Here is a 7,216-nt window from a genome sequence, read left to right as displayed (position 1 = left end):
TGGTCAGACGATAGCCTGACTTAAAAATAGGCTAGATTTGTTTTGCCTGGTTCTGGTTTTTAGATCAGTGGAATCGGGTGCCGTGGCTTCTCTTTCGTGTTGGTGGTGCACTTGTGAGATTTAGCCACAGCATTGTGGGGAGCTGGTCTTTGTTTCTTCTCGTTAGCCTAGTCTGCGAGTGCACCCCAATTTACTTCCATCCTCCTCTTGAGAGGCCCGTGGGATTTATTCATTCTTACTGAAGTTTACTGAAATCTTGCCCTTCCGAGCTGGAGTGTTAAGCTTTCCTATTTATGTGTGTGTCTCTCACGTCCCAGTTTACGATAGGAATGCATGATATATTCTTGTGGTAAAAAAAAAAAAGTCATCGTTTCAGGTGAGAACAAGAAGCGAATGTTCCTGTTCTGTTTTCCTTTTCCTTCTTTCCATCCCGACTTACTCAGCTCCGTTCTTGCTGGTTTGCTGACTTTGGGTCCAGACATGTCTCTGCATCGGTGCACAGACCTAGGCAATGTCCAAGGGGATTTTTTTTTATAATATTTTTATTTATTTCTAGGAGAGAGAGAGAGAGAGAGACAGCGTGAGCAGGGGAAGGTCAGAGAGAGAGGGAGTCACAGACTGAAACAGGCTCCAGGCTCTGAGCTGGCAGTCAGCACAGAGCCCGACGCGGGGCTCGAACCCACGAACCGCGAGATCATGACCCAAGCGAAAGTCGGACGCTTAACCGACTAAGCCACCCAGGCGCCCCCCAAGGGGATGCTTTTTAATGGTGTTTTTTACGTGGATGCAATTGCTGTGGAATTTGTTTTCTTTTTTTTCCCTTTGTTTATCAATATATCCTGGAGACTTCGTCCCAGATCACCTCTTTAAACCGCTGAACCCCCTTCCCTTGCGTGGCCAGGCCGTGATGTGTTTGACCTGTCTCCCACCGATGTACCTTTAGGCTATCTCATGTTTTATGCCTTTGCAAATAGGACGGCAATGACCATCTTTTTTTTTTTTAATGTGCATTCGCAAGTAGTTCTCTAGGAGAGAATCAGAAAGGTGGAATTTCCGGGCGTACACATTTGCCTTCGAGTTGTTTTTAGGAAGTCCGATGCCACCATGAATTCTGGGTAGAGCTCACGATATCTGTGAAGGCATTGGAGAGAATGACCAACATTTTCTCGGGTTTTTAAAGACGAGCATGTGCCTGCATTTGGAGAGAACAGAGGAGGAATTTCACGCAGACTGCTCTTAGCGACAGTTTCCCCACACCTTGGCCTCTTGGGATAGGACACCTTCCAGAGATTCCATGAAAGGAAGAATCTACCATCTGCCTGTAGTAGGGCTGGTTCGAAATGAATATACCTGAGATTCGAGGGGGCAGCCCTTTGGGGACAACCACAATAATTACGGTAATAACACAATGAACATGTGTTGAGCACTTACTATGTAACCAACAGTGCCTGGATTGCCCATTCAATTCTTGCCATTCTCTTATGGAGAGAGTGCTAACTCTTGAATCTCATTTCTCCAGCCGGACCAACAGAGGCTCAGACGGTCACTTGCACAAAGTCACAACTATTCAGATTACCGGGAGACCACACCATGGGGCAAGCTTGGCGTGGCTCCTGCCTGCAGAAAGCTCACGGACTCGTGGAAGGACACAAAATAAACCACCAGGCAATGACAGTACCTCGGGACGGGCCATACATAGTGTGCTTCACAGACCACTTATGAAGGCTGCAGAAGAAAGACAGCTTCTAGAACCAGGGAACTTAGAATCATTCCCTGGAAGAGAAAAGCTCTCTGTCTCCAAGGGCCCTCCATGCTGCGGGATCCAATGACAACACCCTCTTCACGTTGCTCCAGATCTAACACAAACCCTTCCCCAATCAAACACCTCTGGACGCCCGTGGGGCCGGATGTGCTTTGCCGGTGGATGGGGCCCAGAGATCTTTTGGTTCAAACCTCCACCTTCCAGTCCCTCACTTAACAATTAAAAATCTCAAGTCACAGCTCATTGTCCTTCTGTCAGGTTGATGGATTACAACTTTCTCCTTTGGATTGATGCCTCCTGACTTTTGGATGCAGGAACAATTGATTATTACCCTTTTTAATTTTACCCCCCCCACCCCTGCCCCAAGTCTGCTAACCAGGCAGTTGCTGACACTGTCCATACATTATGGGCCTAATTCAGCAGAGGTCTGACACACCCGCCCAGGGGCAGAAGATTAACCTATTCCAAATTGCATAGATCAAGGCGAGCCCGGATCGGGCGCTCGGAGACAGAGGTGGGGGTGGGGATGGGGGGCACCCTTTCATTCCTGCCCTTTGGAGGCCTCCAAGACTAAACAGTTTAGGCCACATCTTGAAGAAAATTGCTTTATCCTTTCACCTTTAAGTGGATTCAGGCGCAATCGGTTGACTCGGGAGCGTGCAGAGGTCAGCACACACACGCCACGGTGGGGAGTGAGGGTGGGGGGTGTGGGCAGGGCCTCGGGAAGGCGGGGAGGCGAATAAAATAAAGGAAGATGTAAACGCGAGGGGGTCGGTTTATAACCTCTAACATCTGGTGCCAAATAAGAGTGCAGCGAGGAAAGGCATCCAGGCCTTTCCAGGGAGGGTAGGTGGGGAAGGAGGTGCGGTGCAGGAGGCTTTCAAAGACTGTAACAGGGACATACGGGGCCTCCTGCCCCTCTCAGATGTCACGGGAGGAAGTAGAGGGGGGTGGGAGGAGGAAGACGGAGGGAGGAAGAGGTCAGGTCTCCAATCCCCAGAGAGAGGGGACACGCAAATGCTTGCAGATGGAGCCGACGGGGAGCAGAGAGCAGACCGCATCTGTTTGTCTGGAGCACAGCGCAGAGGCTGGGTAAGTAAAGGCTGGTGTAGTAAGGCTGGGACCACTTTCTGCAGAAGGAGGAAACTCACGGCAAGGTCCCCTTGACCAAGAGCATCCCAACACCAGCAGGCTGGTGGAGAGGCACCCGGAACGCAGGGGAACTCCCCCTACCCAAGTTCCTCACCTGAGCTGCCCTGACCGTGGCTGGCCATGATTTGGTGGACACTTCTTCCTCACTGTGACCTGCCTGGAACCCCCAAATTAGACCCCGAGGAAAGACACCCAGACAGAGATGTTTAGCCCCCAAGCTGTACAATTTGGCCTCCAGGGCGTAGCAGGAAGGGTGCCTGTGTGGGAGCCACACATGGAGTCAGACAACCAGCTTCGAAAGTGTGACCCGCTAGGAGATTTGCATGCGCTCAGGGCCTTTGTAGCTTCCTGTTCCAGCAAACGCTTTCACCCCTTCTCACTCCATTCTCCCAGCACAAGCCAATACAACTTTGTTGCCACTTCTCTCCTTCTTCCTTCATCTTTCTCAAGAAGTTTGCCAAGTGACCTCCCAGACGCTGAAGAGCCCCGGCACCGAACTGAACACTGAGACCACTTAGGAGTTTTTCGGCTGCCAGGAACAGAAAAGCCAGCTCACCGTGCACTAAACCTTAAAGATATTTCATTTGGACATATTTTGGACATCTGTAGACAAGCGGTCATTTTCCAGGTGTGAGCAGCCAGTCAGCTGGACACCAAGGCCAGCTCTGCCCGTCGGTCCTTTCTAGTGGGCTCAATATGTTGACTTTTCATGTTGGGCCACTTATGCTTACAAGATGGCGGTCACAGGGGCACCTGGGTGGCTCAGTTGCTTAAGCAGCTGACTTTAGCTCAGGTCTTGATCTCTTGGTCTGTGAGTTTGAGCCCCCTGTCGGGCTCTGTGCTGGCCGCTCAGAGCCTGAAGCCTGCTTCCAATTCTATGTCTCCCAATCTCTCTGCCCTTCCCTTGCTTGATCTCTGTCTCTCTCTCTGTCTCTCCCCCAAAAATAAGAAACATTAAAAAAATTTTTAAAAAAAAGATGGCGGTCGCAAGTCCTGGTATCGTGATCTCAGCCAAAGGCAGAAAGTGTGTGTATGGAGGGGGGTCTTTTCCTGGAATTACCTTCTCCTTCGATCAATAAGTAAGCAATGTTTCCAGAGTCATTGTTTCTCCATCCAAGTCTCGTTGATAAGAATTGGGTCATGTGACCACCTCTAGCCCACAGGCCAAAACGTGAACAAATCTACTGGTATGGAAGACAGGAAATGGTTCCCAGCTGGTCTGTCTCACCATCTCCTCCAGATTTTCCCTTCAGTGGCCTAATCTGGTGAATGGTTCCACCACCTACCCCATCACCCAAGCCAGATACATGAGTCTACATCATCTTCGAATCAAACCATTCCTGGGTCCTATTTCCCCCTTACCTACTCGTCCTCTGAGCCCTGTCTTCTACACTGTTCTTTGACTCTCTGAAATCCTTCATATGGTGCTACTCATACAGCAAGCTCTCAATAAATGCCAAGATTCACTTCACTGGCTCTACAATTCTGCAGCTCAAGGACCATCTTCACGAACAAGGAAACTCCCACTGGAAACCTCCCATTTCTGGGTTCCAGTCATTACTTAAGAACAGATTTGTGGTTAAACGTCCAGATATTGGAGCCACAGAGCCTGAATTGGAATTCCTCCTCCACTCCACTGTAGCTCCTGAGGCCCACAGCAACCTGCTAAAACACTGCGGACCTGAGTTTTCTCATCTGTGAAATGGAAACGATAATACTTCATATGTCATAGGGTGAAGTGATGGTGAAGCACGCGAATACACTTAAGTGCTTAGCACAGCAGCTGCTGCATAAACAAATTCCTGTAACAATTGCTACTATTTCCCAAATGGTCAAGTCATTTGTTATGTAACTTCACCTTCCCCACAGAACTAGAGGTGCCCCCAGGTCCAAATCAACTCCAGAACTTTCTTCCTGCCCTGATTTAAAACGAAATTAACAACGACTGCATATATTTGAGGCATATAGCAGGATATTATGATCTACCTATACATAGTGAAATGATTCCTATAGCCAAGCTAATGAACATATGAATATATTCATCTATTCATATGGTTATCGTTTTTTTTTTCCTGAGAACACCTGAAATCTATGCTCTTAGCCAGTTTCCAGAACACAATATAGTGTTTTTAACTGGGGCCATCATGCTGCACAGTAAGTCTCCAGAGCGATTCATCCTGCATAATCCAACTTTGTCCCCTCTGTCCAACGTCTGCCCATCGCCCCCACTTCCCTGCCCCTGGTAACCAGCCTGCTTTTTGTTTCTATGAATTCAACTTTTTTAGATTCCGCATGTAAGTGAGATCATGTAGTATTTTTCTTCCTGTGTCTGGCTTATTTCACTTAGCCTAGTGCCCTCCAGTTTCATCTGTGCTGTCATAAATGGCAAGATCACCTTCTTTTTTTAAAGCTGAATACCGTCATTTCCTAATTCATCCATCCCTTGACACACAGGTCGGTATCTTGGCTGTTGTGAATAATACTACAGTGGACAACGGAGGTTCGTTTTCTCCCCAGTCTGCCCTTGAGACACAGAGCGCACCAGCGAAGTGTTAGACGGGTGCTGGCTCCCCATGTGGAAGTCAGGGTCACAATTCCATGCTCACCAGCTCCGGGGGTCAGTGAGGGGCTCAGTGACTGAGGCCCATTTCCATTGTTTTAGATGGAAATTGGGCAAGAGAGCTCTCGACAGCTTCGCTTATATTTATTTCCGGCCAGATCAAAGGTCTTGTCGGCAACCTGTCCTGATGTCTTGATTCCTGTTTTTCTTAGCAAAATTTTTTTTCCGGATGGTGTTCACTCCAAATAAGCTACTAAGAGGCCCCCAGGGATCGAGAGAGAGAGAGAGAGAGAGAGAGAGAGAGCGCGAGACTGGATGGTCAGAATTTAGTTCTGTCTTGCTATAAATAAGTATACGGATTGGTACAGATTCCACTGGCCTGAGATCCGCCACTGTTCTCCGTGGAGGGAATAAGACAAGCTTGTGGTCCTTTCTGGGTTCTGAGGGGGACGCAAACAGCTCACAGAGCACCCAGGAAAGACTAGATTTGTAAAATTTTAACAATAATCTTTTACTGAAAGGGAGTATTATAATGGTTAAGGACACAAGACTTGGAACGAGGTAACCTTCGAATGTCCATTCTACTACTTACGAAGTAACCTCGGGAAAGTCTTCACCTCTCTGTTTCTACATCTGTAAGATGGAGACGATAATACTTCCTCCCTTACAGTGGTGGTGGGAAGATTGAATAAATTTATGAAGGTAGCACGCCAAGCTCAATGCCTAGCATAGGGCTAGGGCTAGTAAGTACTAGCACGTTCCTATTTATCAAGAAGGCATTGGGCATATGTTGTTGCTTCGAGCCTTACAACAGTCTTTGGTGTAGATGTGGCCATTTATAAATGTTAAGTGTTTGTAACTGGTTTTGCAAGATGAGGAAATAAAGAAAGACTGACTTGAACGACTTGCCTCCAGTTAGTAAGTAGCCGAACCAGGGCTCACACCGTGGGTTGGCTGTTGACTGCAAGACTCTTGTGGTCTACCTCACCAGGCTGAGATAACCAACAGGATGCATTTATTCACTGAAGGCGTAGAGAGCAAGGCTCACCTTGCCTGCTTTCCACCTTAGAAGGGTTATCCCAACAAAGCCAATGAGGTGCTTTGAGCACATCATAACAAAAGGAGATGAATCAGCCCTCGCCTTTCACCTCTGGATTCTTGGTGATGTCCATAGGGAAGCTACGGGCCTGTGTCAACGTGAAGTAGGTCAGGCTGTGGGCCAAGGCTTCAGTTAGTGGAAGCTGTAGGCACCCTACCAGCTCAGGGAAACGTTGCCCACAAACTGGTTACACCACCCTGGTTAGCACACAGACAAGCGCTCACTGCCTACCCGGCTCATGCAAGTTCTAGAGTTGACATCTGGGATGATGTCACAGACCCTGTGGGCTGGGGATGAGGAAGGCCAGTTGGCATACATGTCCCATAATAAAAATACAGCCCCCAAAACACACTCACCTTCTTGTACATCAGCATCCCCCCCAAAATAGCCACCATTTTCCTGCTTCAGTCAAGGCGGACGCTTGGAAGATTTGTTTGGAAGCTTAAAATCTTGAAGAGCCTCAGGATCCTCCCTGGGAACATCAAAAACATCTGTCCACACCAGACAGGGAAGGCCTGGGCTGCCTTCCTCTACACCCAGAAAAGGGCTTTGTTCTGTTCTCTTTTGCTTTGTTTTCTCTTTCCCTAATTTCGAATACGCGCATTCCCTCTGATTCTCTTTTGTCCCCCCCCCCCCGCCCCCC

This window comes from Crocuta crocuta, unplaced genomic scaffold (assembly GCF_008692635.1).
Source record: "Crocuta crocuta isolate KB4526 unplaced genomic scaffold, BGI_CrCroc_1.0 scaffold339, whole genome shotgun sequence".
Taxonomy (NCBI): domain Eukaryota; kingdom Metazoa; phylum Chordata; class Mammalia; order Carnivora; family Hyaenidae; genus Crocuta; species Crocuta crocuta.
Note: the sequence above shows the minus strand (reverse complement) of the source record.